Raw genomic sequence first — 19,694 nt, 5'->3', positions numbered from 1 at the left:
TCATGTATTATATTTACTGTATGCTTGGTACTTTTAGGTGTGGAAAGGTACATCTCACATATTTTCCTTCTGAAAATATGCTAGTGCCTTGGTGTATGAGAAGGAAAGCTATAGTTGGTTATAAAAACGTGATGGATGATTTAGGTGGCTGTATTCAGCTGTAAGCAATAAACGCTGAGCTCGGCAGAAAGTACTATAGGCAAAAACACAAGTGATTTACTAGCTATCTAAAGCACATGAGATTTGTAATGCATGAGACCCTGAGGCCCATCACTTCTCTTCAGTAATGGGAAACAATATTTTGGTGAAAAATGACACATTTAATTTCAACATTGTGTTGTAAAACAAAAAGACAGCCTAATTTTTGTTTTATTATGTTTTTTTTCTTTCATAAAGCATCTTTGCATCTTATTAGGTGAACGAATGGTTTCTTAAGAAGCAGGAACAATGGAGCCTATAAGAGACAATATCTATTGGTACATATTTATTATTGGCTGCTGCATGCTTGCACATAGTTGATAGGATCAAAATAATGAATGAGTTCTGTGACAGACCCATTGTATTCTGATTGACCCTCTGGAGAACTGATTCCAATAGCTTAGTGTTCTTAAGCATGTGTGTGTTCAGGTGATTGCCGTGCTTACCTATGGATACTGAAAGTTGTCTTGCTAACTTCGAAAGGAGAAAAGAAGATGGGGGGAAGTGGGAATAGTAAAGAACATAGAGTTACTCACTGAAGTGATGGTTAAGATATACTCACTCACAAAGACCCTGAATTCAAATCTTGACTTTGTTAACGACTATACATGCCATAGACTCTCTATATCTCATTGTATCACCTTGTGAAATACCAATCTATTTTGCAATTGCAATGTGAGTGGTAAATAAAACCTCTTCCAAGGTGTTTTTTGAAAACATATTCTGCATTTCAGAATAAGTGTTAAACAATAATAATGATGAAATAGCTGACACAATGCAAATTTTAAATAGAGCAGAGTAACTTTCTAATTAGAGGCTACATTTTATTCTTTGTATGTGTAATTAGAAAGAGATCATGTTCCTTGAATTAGAAAGTTAATTAGAATGTGACCTCTTTTCCTGTCTTATTGTCTTGGATTGCAGGCTAGGAGTAAATTACAAATCCCACCACCTATGTGTCTGTGACTAAAGGACCCCAAAATCAGACTGATTAAACACAAATAGGACCATAATCAATAGTATTAGGACTACCAATCATAGAGAGAATTCCCAGAATATGAACAGGTCTCCCATTAGAGGTTTGAAAATGAGACTTTTCCCCAATGAAGCCTATGGAGAAAGGTCCTTAAATTTTGTTCTTCAGAACGCTGGTTTTATTGTATAGTCAATTTCCTATTTGTGCATAGAATTGCCTGAATGATTTGTTAAAACAACGATTAATAGGATCCACTCAGAAAACACTATTTTTCCCCGATTTTGGATTCACTGAACAAGTTAAACATGTTTCTTCATTGTGTGATATCTTAGAACCTTTGATCATTAACATAGGCTTGGAAATCTCCAAGAAGTATAAACTATACATCGCTTCCCTAATGTATTTGACCTTCTTACTTGTAGGATACTTGTAACTTCCTTAAAATACTTCAGCCTTGATAACAAGACAGAGTGTGTGTATTGTTAATGTGAGCTAAGTAACTCACAACTGTAGAGGTTGCAAGTCATTCTTAATTAATAATTTCCAAAAGAGGCCCTATAATATAATGACTTTGGCTCTTTTTATCTTAAAGTTACAGCAGAGATTTTGCTATTTCACCAAGTGTTCTTAAAATGGTTGTCAGAATGGTGTAGTATTTAGAATTAACAAAAGAGTACTAGAAATGAGTCTCCATTGATGTAATTTAGTGATTTCCCATGTGTGTACTCGCTAAAATATTCCCTAGTCTTGTATGAACAGGGTGTACAAATCTAGTGAGGCACTATAAATCTGATTCCTGCTTCTCAAAATTTCTTCATTGCTTGACACCAACTAGCCTAATTAATTGAATTCTTTCTCTAATATTATTGTATTGCCCTCGGGGTGAAATTTTCATGCAAAATGCTATTGGACCCTTTTAAAAAGATTTATGATTTTATAAAGTCAATTGGCTGTTGTGTTCTTGCTTATTAATAAAATAGCTGAAGAATTCGCTCTGATATTTGTTCACATTCTAAACTAGAAATAAAATTCGTAGGGAGAGAAGCTAACTGCCTGAACTTCTAATCAGTAGGTGTTATAGATACCTATGGAAAAGACTTTTCCAAGGTAAGACTGCCTTAGATCAGATCACACTTCTTTCCCTGACTCAGTCAGTTTGTGAAGCATCTCATGCAAACAGTGCTCTTCAAAAACACTTGAGGAAATGTTGTGTGATTGTTTTCCACCTCTTAGAACAAAGGAGGCTTATGTCAGGGCACCAAATTACATCAATAAACTCACCTGTAGCATCTCAACTCTTCTCTATGTGAAAACTCTGTAGAGAAATATAGACATACAAGAATTGCATAGAAGAAAACTAATGGGAAAGAGACAATGATTTGGTGTTTACCTCCTTGGTTTTCTAGAGAAATAATAATGGGAGAAATGATCAATTTGCCTTACTTGATGGTATAAATTGTATTTTGTGTAGCAAAGTAAATGCTTTAGAGAAAGTAAAATCACTGTGCCTACATAGTTGTGCACATGAACAATACTGGGAAGTTCAGAGGTACTTTTGATCTGTTCTCATTTACGCGTAATTGAAAGCAATATGCTCCTAAGTGCATAATGTCGTCAAAAGCAACGGAAGCTAAGGACTCTCATCCTCAATATGTTTCTTACAAAGTAGATGCTCAGTAAATTTGCAGTGGGGTCATTTGTATTCATGTACTGTTGCAATTTCAATGTTAACTCATTATATGAGTTTAGAATATGTGGGAAAAGAAAATAATACGATGGTTTTACTATACTACCCTACAGGAGCTGTTGAACAAGTGCCATGTTAAGCTAGAATTACTGGAAAACACTCTGCTTCCAAATCAGTTATTTGTTGATTATATTATTTAGCAGCTCCGTTGGAGAATGAATCCCTGGGAACATCTATTTCCTAACTTACAGAATTTCAGTTTGATTCTCCCAAAACATGGCTAATAAAAGCTCACCATTAAATGATGTATTCGTTTGTGCAAGAGAAACATTTAATGAAGGTATACTTACATATAACGAATATACACATTTAATGAATATATACATATATTTAGTGAATATTTACAAGTGACTTTCTAGAAGTGGTGATCCAAAACCTTAACTACATCACAGAAGACAAAAAAGACCAGTCAAATTAGGTAGTATAATATGTAGAGGTGATGAGTACTGTGATAAAATCAGGATAAGGGAACAAGAGAAAATTATAAATGTGCTTTTTTATTAACTGTTAAGTTCAGTCTTTCTTATAAGTGGCTGTTTGAGGAGAGCTGAAGTCCTCCATGCTTTGGGATAAAATCAAGTAGAATGTATATAAAGCACATAGCAAAATATTTTCCATAAGATAGGTAGGTATACTTCAAATGATATATCCTATTCCATTGTGTTCACCATTGTCAACATTATCACTGATGTATTTATATAAAAGACTAACATATGTGCACATCTGGTAGACAAAACTGAGGAAAGAATCCTCACAAATTATCATTTAAGGAAGGATGAGATTTCTTTACATGGCTGCATCAGAAGTCTGCGCTCTTACTGCTTTGCTTTAATGGGATGATTCTTATGATTATTGCAGTATTTTAATGATAGAGAAATATGTGTAATAATTATCAGATGTCAGCATTCATTACTTATTGCTCTTTATGCATAATAAAATGCTAAGTGCTTTAGATACACTATTGCTTTTAATTCATTCAATCCTATAAGGTAGATGTAATCAGGACATTGTGAAATAAGTTATCCAGGGGCACCCTCTCAGTAACAGGTCTGGAATTAGACCTTACTGGAGTGCAAATTAAATACCTATACCATTTTTCCTCAGTTTACAATAAAAATACATTGACAAAAAGAAAAATTTAACACCTTGCATAGATTTCAGTTGACATTACAGGATTAATAACTAAACTTGTGCTCCTGGCTCTGAAACCTAGACTTCTGTGTATATTTTTTAAATTTTATTTTATTGTAAAGATCCTGTACAGAGAGGTTACATTTACATGGGTAAGGTAATGAATACATTACTTGTAGAGCATTGTTACTCTCTTCTGTGTTTTTCTCTTACAGTCCCTTCCCTCCCCCACCTCATGTATATTTTTGTTTAATGAAAATTGTATAGGATACTGCTATGGTCTAATTTGTCCCCTCTGCTATGGTCTAATTTGTCCCCTCCAATTCTTATTTGTCAATATGATAACATTCAGAGGTAGAGACAAGCACTTGTAGTTCAATTCTATAATCCTAGCTACTCAGAGGCTGAGATCAGGGATTATAAATTCAGACCAAACAGAAAAGTCCACATGATTCCATTTCCAAAATAGCCAGCAAAGAAAGCTGGGCTATGGGAATGGTTCAAGTGAATGGTTCAAGATGACTTGCTTGGAACTATCCAAGCAGCCAACAAACGCAATGCCCTGAGTTCAAACCTGGTGCCAAGAAATAAATAAATAAGTGATTGACTCATGAGAGCAGATTTCTCATGAATGGAGCTAGTAACCTTTTAAAAGAGCTTGAAGGAAATCCTAATTTATTCTGTCCCTTTTGCCATGTGAAGATATAATCAAAGCACCATCTTACAAGCAGATACTGGGTCCTAAGCAGTCACTAAACTTCTCAGTCTTGAATTTCCAAGTCACTTGAACTGTGAGATAAAAATGTCTAGTGTTTACAAACTACCCAACATCAGGTACTCTGTTCTGGCAGCATACTAAGATGAGCACCAAATAACCAGCATACAAATAAGCCTCTGGAGAACACATTTGTGAACCTAAAGCTTCCTACATATAGCAATTCCATGGATTCCAGGCCCTGAGAGAGTAAACAATTTACTTTGACTTTTAAAACCCAACTGTCTATTGCATTGTAGGTCCTGATCAAAAACTCCCAAATAGAATCTTTCAGAGAATTCTAAATCATCACAGAGAGACCTATTCAAGACATGGACATTTTATAATTTAGGTGTTGTTTGAGAAACCAAATACCTAGCTGTGACAGCTTATTTGATTTTTGAACTTTATATAGTGGAATGACCTCTGGTGGCACAAATAATATAAATTGCTTTTGAATTATTATTCAGGGTAAACTGTAGCTGGCCATAAAAAGACAGACAATTAGGTAGTAAATTTATTACAATGTAAATCTCCTATGACCTACTGTTTCACTTTTCTAGTGTAGTTTCTCAAAGCATAATCCTATCGCTTTTAGGTTCAATGAGCTAGTCACTTCCTCCTTAGCCTACTATATCAAAGGTAATTTTTGTTTACTTTGACCTTGAGAATGCTGGGTTAAAAACGGACAGAACAATCTCCAATTCTAAATTTAAAGTTCTTTTAACTAATCCACCTACAAATCATTCCAAAGCGATTTTACAAATTAAAAAAAAATTGGTCAGATTTGCCACATCTAATTTGATTCTCATGGATATTCTGTTATCTTTCTTCTTGTGTCTTCTCCTACTTTGGTATATTCAATAAACAACCACATAGATGACTTAGTAGCCTTCCCTAGAGATGACATGGAGAGACTTACAACAGTGAATTTCAATCATCACTCTTTCTGTCTAGAGCTCTTCCTCTAACCTTAACACAAGGCCTAGTGTGTAGCTGGCAATGTTTGATGTTAGTTGTCTCACAGAATTAATGAATATGTATCAACCATCTAACAAGTGAACAACAGAGAATTGACCTTCTATTTCCTTTTATTTGTTTAGAGTTTAATATAAGGGACAAAGAACTAATTGGGAAGAAGACTGAATATAGATATGGTAGCAAATAGTTAATGATTCACATTTCCTAGGAGCATTTAAATGGTACTGTGACTTGTTGTAAACATCAAACTTAACGAATGTTTAAATGAAAATGTTGGTTTCACTGGTGGGTATAGAGAAGTGGTTGCATAAGTGGTTTTTTGGTATGATTTTAAAATCCAATATGACCTAGATTATTTTGTGGTGTTGGGGAACAAAACCAAGGTCTCACTCATGCTAGACAAGTATTCTCCCTCTGAGCTATCACCCAGTCATAGGTTAGATTTTGAGTCAATCTGTTGGAATTTCAGATTTCAGACTTTATCATCTCTATTTCCTTTTCATGCTTCTTTTCTTCAAAGGTACAATGCTTGCTTAGTAAGTGCTAGGGTCTGCGTTCAGAACCTGATACTGCCAGAAAACAAAAGAAAAAAATGCCTTTTGTTTATAATATGTGCTAGTATCCAGCACCCAAGAGTTTATATGTCTTGAAGTTTTAAAGTAATAAATATTCTATGACAAAGCAATGCTAAATAATAAGATAAATTGTAAACCTTTAAAACACACTGAACACACCTCATTGCTATCCAAAATGTTCTTGTTATTCTAATGTTGTGGTGTGCAATATTCTTATTACAGGCTAAGATATTAAAGAGCTTGTATCTCCATTTTTTATTGAGTAATTTCCACAAGGCTAAGCACTATCCTTCTGTTTCTGAGCAAAGAGCCTGGTAACAGTACAGGAAATTTGTAGTCACCAGAGAAAGTTCCACAAGACAGGATGGGTCAGCTAGCACTGAGTAAATCTTTTTGACCTCCAGGAAAATGAATCTCATTTTGGAACTCTCACTATGACCCAGACTATTTCAAGCAGTAATTAAGGCAGTGGCATGGGCTTCTTGCCATAGTCCCTTGTTTATCATAAAATGTGCTAGTCTACAAGGGAAAGCTACATTGATAACTGTCATTCTGTGTATAGCTAATGTTTTTCTGTCAGTTACCATGGGCTATTTGAAAAGTGGTCAGTGAGGTGAACTGCAAAATAAATTAGAACAAGATGTAAACTGGAAGAAGTTATATAGGCATTGTGTGAAATTAAGAAGCAGATGATAAGCAGGAGTTCCCCCAAAGTTCAGCAGAGTGGGCAAACATGAGTTGGAGCATCATGAGTAGAGCTGGCATGCATTAGTATGGGCTTCTTCGGGTTGATTGTGGAAACATAAGAGAAAAATATTGTAGAATTGAAAGAGAGCAGTACATATTATAAGAAGTGACTGACAAGATGACTGCTACTCAGCAATGCTGCCTTAGAAGGAAGCCAGTCAAGATTAATTTTAGAAAATGACTTGTGGGAGATATTAGGCACATTGAATGGGTATGGCTTAGTGGTAGATTGGGTAATGAGATAAAAAGATAGCGCAGTGTAAAACATCATTCTGTCAAGGACTTTGACTATTGCTGAAGACGGAAAGACAGATGAATGAAAGGAATGGTATGATAAAAGAAAAATACGGAGAAATTGAAATGATTATTTTCAGCATTTGCATTAGCTCTTCTATTTGGAATATCCAACTTAATCATAGCTACTGGCAGAGATATTCTCACATAGAAGATCTTGGTTGGCGATGAAGGTATCTGGGAAGCTGTGTCCCCTCCCATTCATTAGTTATATGAAACAAAATCCACATATTGAACTGATAACTCTACCCGCCTGCCTCAAACATCCCAAATCACAGTTCCACAAGGCTTCATTGATTGTAGTTCAGAGAAAACTTCCTTCCCTGTTATCCTGGCTTCCGTTAGATATAATCCTTTGCAACTAATGCCGCTCCCTCTAAAATGTAGTGGTACTACATTATAATTCTTGGTGCTGGTCCCAGGACTTGAATTCAGGGTTTTGGGTGCTGTCCCTGAGCTTTTTACTCAAGGCTAGTATTTACCACTTCTGGCCTTTTGGTGGTTAATTGGAGATAAGAGTCTCCCAGACCTTCCTGTCTGATCTGGTTGTGAATCTCAACCTTCAGATCTCAGGCTCCTGGGTAGTTAGGATTACAGGCATGAGCTACTGATGCGCAACTGATATTATATTTTAGATTAGTTTTGTTAGCTATAATCCTAGGTTTACCTGGTTTCCCAACATAAATGTAAACAAGCATAAACTTGAAGTATGGATTTTCTACTACTCTTGTTACTTATCTGGTTAGAACCTACTACCTCAATTTGTACTATGCCTCTTGGTCAATGCCAAGACCTCATACCTTGGATTCAAGACACTTAATATTATTCTGTGTAATTTGCAATATGCTAAAATAAATTCACAGCTTGATATAGTATACACAAACAAAAATGAAATGAAAAAATAGTTTAACAATAGTGCTGGAAATACGAACTAGCTTTAGAAGTTAGTAGATTCATTCACTGCCCTAACAAATGATTACAATTTTAGTGGCTTAAAATGATAATTTATCATCTTATTGTTCAGTAGGTCAGAATTCTGACATTGGTCTCAATGAGATAAAATAAAGGTTTGGGCAGAGTTGAATTCCTTTCTGGAAACACTACAGGAGAAGCAGCTTCCTGGCTTTTTGGTTTTCAGAGGCTGCCCACATTCCTTCCTTGATGGCCTCTTTTTCTACACTATCAGTGTCTCATCTCTCTGACTCTTATTCTATCCTGATCTCCCTCCCTCTCCCTCCCTTCCCCACTCCAAACAGGATAAGGTCTCTGCTTTTAAGCACTCATGTGTTCAGATGTCAGATGGGACCCATCAGGATACATTTTCATCTAATAGTCTTTAGGTACCATATCTACAATCTCCTTTTTCCATCTAGAGTAGCATATTTATAAGCTGTAAGATCCCAATGTAGATATCTTTAGGGGGCCATTCGTTTTCCTTCCACAAAAAATATTTTCTGAATAAATGAGAACAGATGAGTATTTCATAACAAGTAACAGAAGCCATTTTGGAATACAACACAGTCACCAGTTGACAAATCATTCGAAGCAGTATAAACTGTAAAACTCTTCATCTTTATATCTATATCAATACAGATTATATCTGTGTAGTGTCAATGATGCCATGTCCCCAAAAGACAATAATTCCCACAACTTGTCAGGTAATTCCACACATACTAGCTCAGCCCATTTAACTGTTAGAAGGAAATGAGCAAATGACATTCTGATATTTCTTCTACAGGAATGTGATTTGTGATAATATTTAAATCTAGATTTATTTCTAAGTTATTACACTTGATAGTATTTCTCCTTGTAAATTTAATTCCATCTGGGGAATGACTGGTTATGCCAACAAAAATTGTACACTAAATATTGTATTAATTGGGTCTATCAGAAAATGATTATCAGTCTCATCTTCTACCTTGCTGTCAGATTAATGGGTGGTTCACATGGCTTGATTATCCCTGAATTTAATTCATTGTATCCTAAACTTCATTAGAGAAGAACATTCCTCAAGGAAAAATGTCATGTCAAATAACTTTTCAGCACTAAATCTATAAATATTCTAGCTTATATAATAAGGAAGTTTGTAGCAAGTTCTGGGTTATCTGTTGTCAGTAAGCACCTAGTATGTTTCACCTGTAAATTGTCTTTTACCATTTCTAACTAATTGTTACATGCAGCTAACAATCTTTTTGGTCTCCATGAATTGCTTTCTTGGGAATGACTCCCATGGATTTACATACAACATAGCACATAATTTGGTCATATAAATACTAGGTCATGGTAGATATAATACTTCCCTAACAAAACACCCATTTCTTCTATTGGTTATTATCAAAATCAAATTCTGCTCCATATTGGTGACATAACACAATTTCTAAGTAAAAGTAAAAGATGAGAAAATGACTGGAAAACTAAAAATATAGAACATTGAGTGGCATCTCTATTTGTTACAGCTTCTTTTCTTCCCAGCAATTAAGATAAATTACAATTGAAGCTGGGTGCCATAATCCTATCTACTCTGGAGGCTGGGATTTGAGGAACATGGTTCAAAGCCAGCCAGGGCAAGAAGTCCATGAGACTCCTATCTCCAATAAGCTACTCAGAAAAAAAACAGAAGTGGTGCTGTGGTTCAAATGGATGGTGCCCAGGCCGAAGTTCAAACCTTGGTACCAGAAAAAATAATAATGACAATAATAATAATATTCCTTTAGTCAAAATTCACAGTATGTAAAAAATGAACTATGCAACTTGTGGTCCAGAAAAGGAGGGGCAAACTGAAGGAAAGCAAAAAAAGTCCAAAATGAATTGCACTCATTACCTGACTTATGAAATGGTAAGCCCATCTGTACAGCACCTTAATAACAAAATCATATTTTTAAATCCACATAATCATAATTAGTTTGTTTTGATAGTATATATATCACTTGGAGGAATGAGCAAAAGCCACCCAAATTATCTGTATAATACCTAATAACTCCCCCATCCATCCCATACCATTTACAGACTGAACTCACTTTAAATAGACTGTCACATATACTAATTGGGCAGACTTTCTGCTGTGATTTTCCATACATGCCTATAATACATTTGATCAAATTTGCACCCTTTATTACTCTTTCTTCTGTATATAACAGGGATGTGAGGTAACTTTCTTGCACAATAATGAAAATACCTGAGATAATTAACTTATAAGAGATTTTATAAACATTCATTTAGCTCACAGCTTTGAAGACTGCAGCCCAAGTTTGAGCCAAACTGTTGATTTTGGAGAAGATGTCAGATGGTAACAGTATGGAAAATGTAACAGAACAAATGGTTCATATCAAAGACAAGGACCAAAAGAAAGACAGGCCACAGCCCACAATCTCCTTCAAGGGCATATCCAGTGACCAGAGGATCTTTCCATAAGATTAGCCTTTATCACACAGACCTTTGCAGGGTGGGGGACAACAATCTACACTATAATACCACGTAATCCTACTTTGACATCTATGATCACCAGTAGATATGTATCATTGTTTCACTGATGTGATTCAACTTAATGCACAGGTGGTGTGACTAACAATATACCACTGTGGGATTCATTGGAGCTATGGTGTGAATGTTTGTTTTCCCCCATATGCATGTGTTGGAATATAATCCCCAATATAATAGGAATAAGAGCAAGGGTTTTTTTCAAGGTAAGTCATAGGGATGGAATCTTCATGAACAGGATGAGTGCCCTTATAGAAGGGCAAGTTTGTTTGCCCCTTCCACCATGGCAGGATACCGTCTACACAGAAGAAAGTGAGCTCTCAATAGAGACTAAATCTACTGGTGCCTTGACCTGAGACTTTGCCATGTCTAGAATTGTAAGAAATAAAAATATGCTGTTTTTAAGCCACCCAACTTGTGATGCTTTCAATAGCATCCCAAGTACACTAAGTCAAGAGATATTTCTAGAACCCATGTTGTTTTCCACTCAATTTAGCATTAGTCAGTCTAGGCTGTTTCTCCTATGACAGATTTTCTCTCTCTCTCTCTCTCTCTCTCTCTCTCTCTCTCTCTCTCTCTCTCTCTCTCTCTCTCTCTCTCTCTCTCACTTTCTCTCTCTCTCTCTCTCTCACTCTCTCTCTCTCTTTCTCTATCTCTCTCACACACACATTGCAGATAGAATTAAACTTTAAGCTTTATGTATTTGAAAAATAAGATAAATCCATTGCTAATGATTTTAACCTAGGGCTGCAATTTCTCTTTAGGAAAATGGGCTGGAATGGGATAGTCTGTGTTTATAGCAGAGACTGGCAGTTGGATCTGCTTAGTTTCCCATCTGGATCTTAGGTTGGTCCCCTTAGAGCAGATGCTTGAGACTACTAAGGAACTACTGGCTGCTCTGGCACATTACACAGGCTTGTACTTTGACAAACAGTCCTCTTCCTAGCAGACATGCCACTAGACAAGTCATTTTTCAATGATCTTCTCCGTGCAGCAGTAAATCTTTCCAGTGCCATTTCCTCTGGTCCTGTGCAAAGACACAGTAGAGAGCCTGGTACATGATCGGGGCTGGGAAGGTGGCTCAGTGGTAGAGCGTTTGCCTTGCATGCATGAGGCCCTGGGTTCAATTCCTCAGCACCACATAAGCAAAAAGAAAAAAGCCGGAAGTGGTGATGTGGCTCAAGTGGTAGAGTGCTAGCCTTGAGCTGAAGAGCTGAGGGACAGCGCCCAGGCCCAGAGTTCAGGCCCCACGACCGGACCCCCCCCCCCCCCCAAAAAAAGAGAGCCTGGTACATGAAACTGGGCCTCTGGAAAACCTCCTTTTATTCGTCTCTTTTATCCTAAATAGATCAGCCCAAATATCTCTTAGCATCCCCTTGTAAACAAATAGGATAAAAGAGACTAATAAAATAAATAGAGCACAGAGGACCTTAGTTGGCTAGAAACTCATCAGAAATAATATTCTGACTCTCAATTTCTAAATCATAATCTAAACAATAACAAACTGCAAAATAGATCAGCACAAATATCTCTTAGCACCCCTGTGTAAACATTGCAATGGACAAGCATGACCCATTTATACCAAACAAGATCCCATAGCTGCCTTCGAATGTTTTTACAGAATATCAGGAAATATCAACAAGTTTGGCACAGGAAATAGATAACTAATCAGAACAAAATGAGCCTTTATCAATGTAGTTCAGCTTGGAAGAAAAAAAATCCCATATTTCTTATGAAAAAGCAGTGAGGTTTAATTGCTCAAAGAGATCCCAGTCCACAGATTATCACAGTAAATAATTGCACACCCATTTCTTTTGTAAAACACAAAGCCGCCAGCTCTGTGCACCTCAGATGTCTTTCCAAATCGACACAGAAGGGGATTTTTAATCATTTCAAAAACCAGAGCACCAGCTTTATTCTCAAACAATGCTGGAAGTTTTCTAACACCTGTGCTATCCATAGCACTGCACTTTTTGGGGGGTGGGGGACTGTATATTGGCCAGAGTTTTGTTTTGTTCATTGGTTGGTGTTATCATATCCCAGAAGCCAAACAGTTCTGCAAATCCATGTCACAAGGACAACTGTGATGTAGTCTTTTCTTCAAATCCCCATTCACTTTAAAGAACCCCATAATTACAGGAGAGATTGCCTATATTTCTCTTTTATTCTTAATTTGGGTGGACCTAGTGGACCTAGACTTATACTTATTTTTAAAAATCTTATTTGAAGGTTTACAAATGAACCCTTGCTATATCATTAGCAGCATGGAACCATTTGGTTAGCAGCATCACTGAGAGACAAGCATTGCCATCTTGTTTACACTAGGAAAGATGATAAATTATGAAAAAATGACTATCAATATAAACTTTTCTTTTAAAGAGTCAAAATGCAAATATGATAAATAAATACAGCAGTATTTTTCATCATCATAGTTTCTAAAGCATTATACCAGAAAATGTAATTAACAAATATGTGTTAACCTAGAAAAATGACAATCACTATATAATCAGTAAAGAGATATTATATACAGTATTTGCATATTAACACATACATATTCTTATCTCAGGGATATGATTCATTAACTTTCAGAATGTGTAAGATGTGAGCTAATTGACAAGTGCTTGCTGTGATAAATGTCTAATGTAAGACCAAGTTAGTTCTGATTTTCAAAATCATTTAAATTGAAGGTAAAACTGCTTTGATAATTTGTGAGAATATTTCTACACTTTAGAACTTTGGGTTAGTCTTATACCAAATCCAGTATGAAAAAATCACAAGTGCTTATTCATTGATTTCTATTAGAATGTCTGCTCTAGAACAGGCGTTTTTGACTACTGTTGGTCATCAGTGTAACCTTTATGCCTAAAACAATATAACTTCCTGATAGTTCAATGATGAATGTTTGCAATATATTCCTGTGTCTAAATAGATAATACTTTTTGGTTTGGTTTGGTTTTTACAAAAATTACCATTACTGTTCAAACCAGATAATAGTCATGGATTTTTTTCTTGTTAGATAATGATAATCACAGAAGATTTGGTACTGAATGTTCATGGGTCTCATGGGTAGGATGCTCTGTTTATATAATGGAATCTGCACAACCCTAAACTTAAACTATTAAACTACTTGCAAAATTAGGACAACAATCTTTCTGACATTTCTTTTTCAACTTCGAAACTCTCCTGCCTTCCAGATACAACTCGGGAAATTCTCCATTGTTCTTTGATTTCTTTACAGGGAAATATTTACCATTCAGTTCTCTCCCACTGTGTTTATACACATTTAAGAGGATTATGTTTGTTGTTCTTGTAACCTCATTTCTGCAGTTGGCACAAAATAGAGTTTGAGGCATTGACATTAACAAAAATGGATCCAATTGTCTAAATTTGCTCACTCTGTCCTAGTCTATTCCATAGCTATTTGAATTCTTAGTGAGAATTTAGATTTCAAACTCAGCCATTAGCAAAACCCTGAAATAGCCATTCATGGTTTTATTCTCTCTGAAACCATAATCCTTCCTTTTAACTAGATAATAAGTGAAAATACTTTTCTCTCTGAATGAATGACAATTGTGTTTTCATCAGGGTCTATTAATTCATTTCTAAGAAATGGCATTGAGATGTATCCATTTAAAAAAGGATTTGTTTGTACTTTGGGCATTTTATTAGTATTTAGGTCAATGTTTGAAATATCATATTCTATCTCCAGTATATATAAATATACATGCACCATGTACTACAACAACCCCACTCATGGGCTTTCACCATAGATCAATGAAAGTTTATATTTGCATGCAAATGTATACATGAATTTTTAGAGCAGCATTATTCATAATTGCCAAAAACTGGACACTGGCCACAACCTAGCTTTCATTGTGTGAGTAGATAGACTGGCCGTGGTGGAGCCATAAAATGGAATACTACATAGCAGTAAAAGAAATAGACTAGTGATACATGCAGTGATGTTGATGGATCCAAAAGACATTTTAAGTTACACAATCCAGTCTCAAAGGTTGCATAGTGTGTAATTCCATTTACAAAATAGTGTAGTAGCAACAAAACTTTCTTAATGGAGAAAAGAATATCAGTTTCCTTGGACTAGGAGTGGAAAGGGAATGGCACTTCCAAAGGATAATTAAAGGATTGGGGGATGATGAAACTCTTCTGCTCTTTCTGCAACTTGATTGTGGTGGCAGTTACACATATCTATATGTGAACAAACATACACAATTATACAACAAAAGAAATATGTCAGTTTTCCTGTATAAACATTTCAATAGCAATAAGATCATATTGTTCCTTGAGACCGTACTCATAAAAATGCCGAGAAGGGCGTTCATCAAAATCTTATCTGTTGTGTAAAGGAACCTCAGAAAAAGAATTTATTTGATTTGTTGTTTGAAATAGAATTTATTTCCTTTTTAAAATTTTGATGAACTTTATTTTTCTTTAGAATTGAAGGTATTTTATTTTAATTTTTTTCTTGTAGTTTTGGTTAGTATAAAGACCAAAATCCTTAATGGTTATTTTTATACAGTATTTTTCTGGCAACATTAACACTGTGAAGTATATGGTGAGTGTTATATTACTTCTGCCAAGCTTGGAAAATGAGATGACAATTTCCTAAATGTTAAAAATATATAAAATTAATAGTTTCGTGCCTAAGAGCCTCTCTTTGCACATGAGATTAGTACACCATTCTCATTTTCATTTTCATTTTGTAGTATAATTTGCCTCTTCAGAAAGCTCACTTTATTCCATTCAACTGCAAAGCTGGGATGGTTGATATGTCTGTAATAAATTTAGAAAATTAAGTTATTACTGCAATGAAGTTTTCAAAATTCTATCTCCTCACAAGTATTTTAGCCATAATTTTTGTAATAGAGAGGGTAGAAAGACAGATATTATCAACATTTCTCTTCCTGGCTTGAACTCATCCTGCTATTCCTTAAACTAAGAGTATGGTTTGATAGCACAAATGTGTGTGTATGTGTGTGTGTGTGTGTGTGTGTGTGTGTGTGTGTGTGTGTGTGTGTAAGAGGAACAAGCACAAGCAATAATAGCCATATCCTTTTGCTCTAATTTAATTTCAGAATGTAACTACATCTTCTGTTAAATTTACAACAAAAGAAAATTAAATAACCTTTATAATTAGTATTTTCTTATAATCCCAGGTTAAGAGTCTTTCTGTGTTTTGCATATAATATAGTAATGTAGCAGAAGTTTTTTGCTGCTGGATTTTTTTTGAGAAATACTAACTAGTATAATAAAAGAGAAACTCTAGAAAAATTATGTGCAATATGCAAATCACAGTAAACCAGAATCATAATGGGAAGTATTCAAGTGGATATTGAGAGCTAAATAAATTGTTATGTTCATTTTACAACAAATCCAAATAGTTCTCATTTCCATTTTATGTCAAAAGTTAAGCATTAGCTGAAATAAAACTTGCCTTTCTTGATAAACCAGTTGACTTAGCAGTTTGATGCAAGAATTGAAGCTTTCAACCAACATGGTCTTCTGTCAATTTTCCTTTATAGTGGGAAATTCTGTGTCTGATTCTTTTCTTTTCCTTAAACCTCACTGAAAAGAAAAATGAAAGAGCATCAAATGTCTTTTTGTTGTAATGGTTTTTTAAGAGACACCACAGTAACCTTTTATTTTCTTGTTTAAAAGCTATCTCCCTTTATAAAGAAGTTAATTTTATACTAGAGTCTACTATTAAAACTATGTGACAAATGTTTCACCATGAATTAAAATCACAAACAGGGTCATTGTATATGGCAGAGAGAATTAGGTTTCAACAGTATTCACAAGTATATAGTTTCATGAGTCCTAGTTTAATCTCCTCTATTTTTATGTGAAAAATCACCATGTTTTCATTTTCTCTCCATATATTCCCTCACACTCTTCCCTAAGATCCTCTTCATAAGTTACCACTCTTCTCACAGATAGTGATTCTCTCCAAGGCCAGTATGCTATGAACCTGGAATATTTCTTGGGACATTGTCAAAATCCAATACCAGTTGTTGAATACTCATGACAGCTCACAGTTTGAGAGTTAATTGCTCATAAACATGGCTGACAGCAAGCACAGAAACTGCTAAAGAGTAGGCCACTGATTTAATCCAGTTGTACAAAATGAACCATTGGTGGTCCAAAGGAAGTCAAACTGATCCTGGATTTATCAACAACTGACTTTTCAATGAAAATAATAGCTCTAATTTTACTTTTCATTTTCCAAAAAGGAAACTTGTTGCTACCTGCCTCTCCTCTTTGAGTCTCTTGTCTTCTTTTTCTTTACACTCAGAAATGTCTTGTTCATGTTAATAGAGAGTTCATAATATTTAGCAATCAGAATTAAACAATACTTTAACATGTTAATAACCTATTGGGTTTTTGACAGCACTAGAGCTTGAACTCAGGGACTCACACTTTATTAATTTTGCTTGCTCAAAGCTAGTGTTCTCTACCACATGAACCACATCTCCAGCTCTGCTTTTTCTGAGAGATGAAGTCTCAGGACTTTTTTTGCCTGGGCTAGCTTCAACCTCTGATCATCATCTCAGCCTCTTGAATAACAAGATTGCAGAATGAGTCCCTGGTACCTGACTATCTATTCTTATATATAAAGCATAATTGAGTTGGAAGAGATCTGAGTTCAAATATTGACTGCCACCAGCCAAATTTTGACCTATCAAGTAATCTGACCCTCAAGTTCCCATTTTCAAAATAGTCAAATACTACACTGTGAGAGAGAAATTATTCTATAAAGTAATATATGGTGATATTAGTTATACATACCTCACATAGTATTGATAAAAGCCTTATTTAATTGATTCCTTTAAGTAGTTGAAGATTCTTAACCAAGAAATGACCTCTTTGTGCACATCACATTTCTTTGAAAGCAAGGAATAAAATGTTGCCAAATATGTGTAAGGACATTCTGTTTTTCTGAAATAGTTTTCTCTATATTATGACTCTTGCATTACTTCATCTAACCTGATGTTCTTCCCATTATTACTGAGAGGCATTTCATATAATAGTTAAAACTAGTTTAGAACTAGATCTGGATTCAACTTAGGGTTCTTACATTTTCTAATTTGTAATTGTGAACACTTCATTTAATTCATCTGAGCTTCATTTCCTCATCTACCGTAATAATAGCACTAATAACAAGAGTTGTGTACAGCTAGGAACTTGCTGTACACGACTAGGATTACTAGGAGCTAGGATTATGTGTGTAACGAATCTCAGGATCATGGTTCAAAGCTAGCATAGGCAGAAAAGTCTTATCTCCATTTAACCACTAAAAAGCCAGAAGTAGAGCTGTGGCTTAAGTGGTAGAGTATAAGTCTTGAGCAAAAAAAAAAAAAATCCAAGAGTTCAAGGTCCTGAGTTCAAGGCTGAGTTCTCTCTCCTCTCTCTCTCTCTCTCTCTCTCTCTCTCTCTCTCTCTCTCTCTCTCTCTCTCTCTCCCTCCCTCCCTCTCTTTCTCTCTCTCTCTCTCTCCCTCTCTTTCTCTCTCTCTCTCTCTCCCTCTCTTTCTTCCCTCTCTCTCACACATATATACACATACATGCAAAGGCATGTAGAAAATAACCCACATCAAGGTTCAATAAATATTTTCCATAAAATATCAAGGAATAATATTTTTGTGGAGAATTTTGCAGTAGAATCTGGTGATCTGATGAAAGGAAAGTAAGAAGTAAGCATTTCATAATGCTTTCAAATCCATTAAACAGAGGTGTGATAAGGAGAAAAATGTAACAAAAATCAGGTAAATAAAATTTTCAGGAAAGTAAGGCCACCTATTTATTCTTTCTTTCAAGTGTTTGTCCTTTGACTATTGTATCCTTCCTAAATGTTGCTATATATAAGCCCCTTGTACAATAAGCCTAATGTGGTACACTTGTAATGTTAAACTCTTCTCCCTTGTCTTCATAATGTAATGAAGCTAATTATATTCTTTGTTTTATAATGTTCATTCTATTAGGACTGGGAAATTCATTGGCTACCGAACAAAACCTTATGTTCGTATTCTAATCATTACCATGGCTCTAGCTCCGTAGCTGTCAGCATTTTCAGCCTATATGCTGCTTTCAGGAGTTTGCAATTCAGTCATAAAAATTAGCTGCAAGCAGAAACTTGACATATAAAGTCCAGACCCAAGAGAAAAATTTTATTACATTTTTAACAGGGAGTGAGAACTACATCTAGCCCTTATAAAAAAGCATAAAATGTCATTGTACTGAACTTACTCTGGATCCTTTTCTGACCTATGATAATTTAAGATTACATTCATACTCTGCCTCCTCTGTTTTCCATGTATCATGGCGGAATCCTATGGACTTCCAATGTTAGATGACTTTACAACCAATTCCCGTAAGGCTGCTTTTCTATTCTAGTTTAAACCAAAGTAGCTGTTTGAAACTCCATTTATCAATGGGAAAAGGAAATTTCAGCCACTTTGTGTGGCGTTCTATGAATTGAAAATTGAAATCATTCTTCTGGTATAATGCAGCAACACAGGGTATGACCTGCATCAAGCTTTATGTTTTACGATTGAGCATTAAGAATTGGCTTGTGTGTGCAAATACATTTCTTTGATGTGAGGTTGAATTAAGAAAGCTTAATTAACATTTTCTAATTAAATACTGCATTGTGAACTCAATCACAGTACTCTGCAACTTTGATGAGATTACTGTCTTTATTTAAATAAACAAGATGGCTCACAGGGTTGAAAGCTTAGGCAATAATCACCCCTGCCCTTCTTCAGTTCTCAGCTTTGTTGTTCAGAAATATTTTTAGCTAC

At 35.2% G+C, this 19,694-nt stretch overlaps 1 protein-coding gene across 1 annotated transcript in view; it reads left to right on the top strand.

The window, feature by feature from the left end:
* The window catches only part of Il1rapl1 (interleukin 1 receptor accessory protein like 1), a 1,186,632-nt gene that overhangs the window by 1,079,483 nt on the left and 87,455 nt on the right, over nucleotides 1–19,694 (top strand). The gene's annotated exons all lie outside the window — the stretch shown is intronic.

The sequence above is a fragment of the Dipodomys spectabilis genome, unplaced genomic scaffold (genome assembly GCF_019054845.1).
Source record: "Dipodomys spectabilis isolate Male_0828 unplaced genomic scaffold, ASM1905484v1 ptg000156l, whole genome shotgun sequence".
Taxonomy (NCBI): Eukaryota; Metazoa; Chordata; class Mammalia; order Rodentia; family Heteromyidae; genus Dipodomys; species Dipodomys spectabilis.
This window is presented reverse-complemented; position numbering and strand designations above follow the sequence as displayed.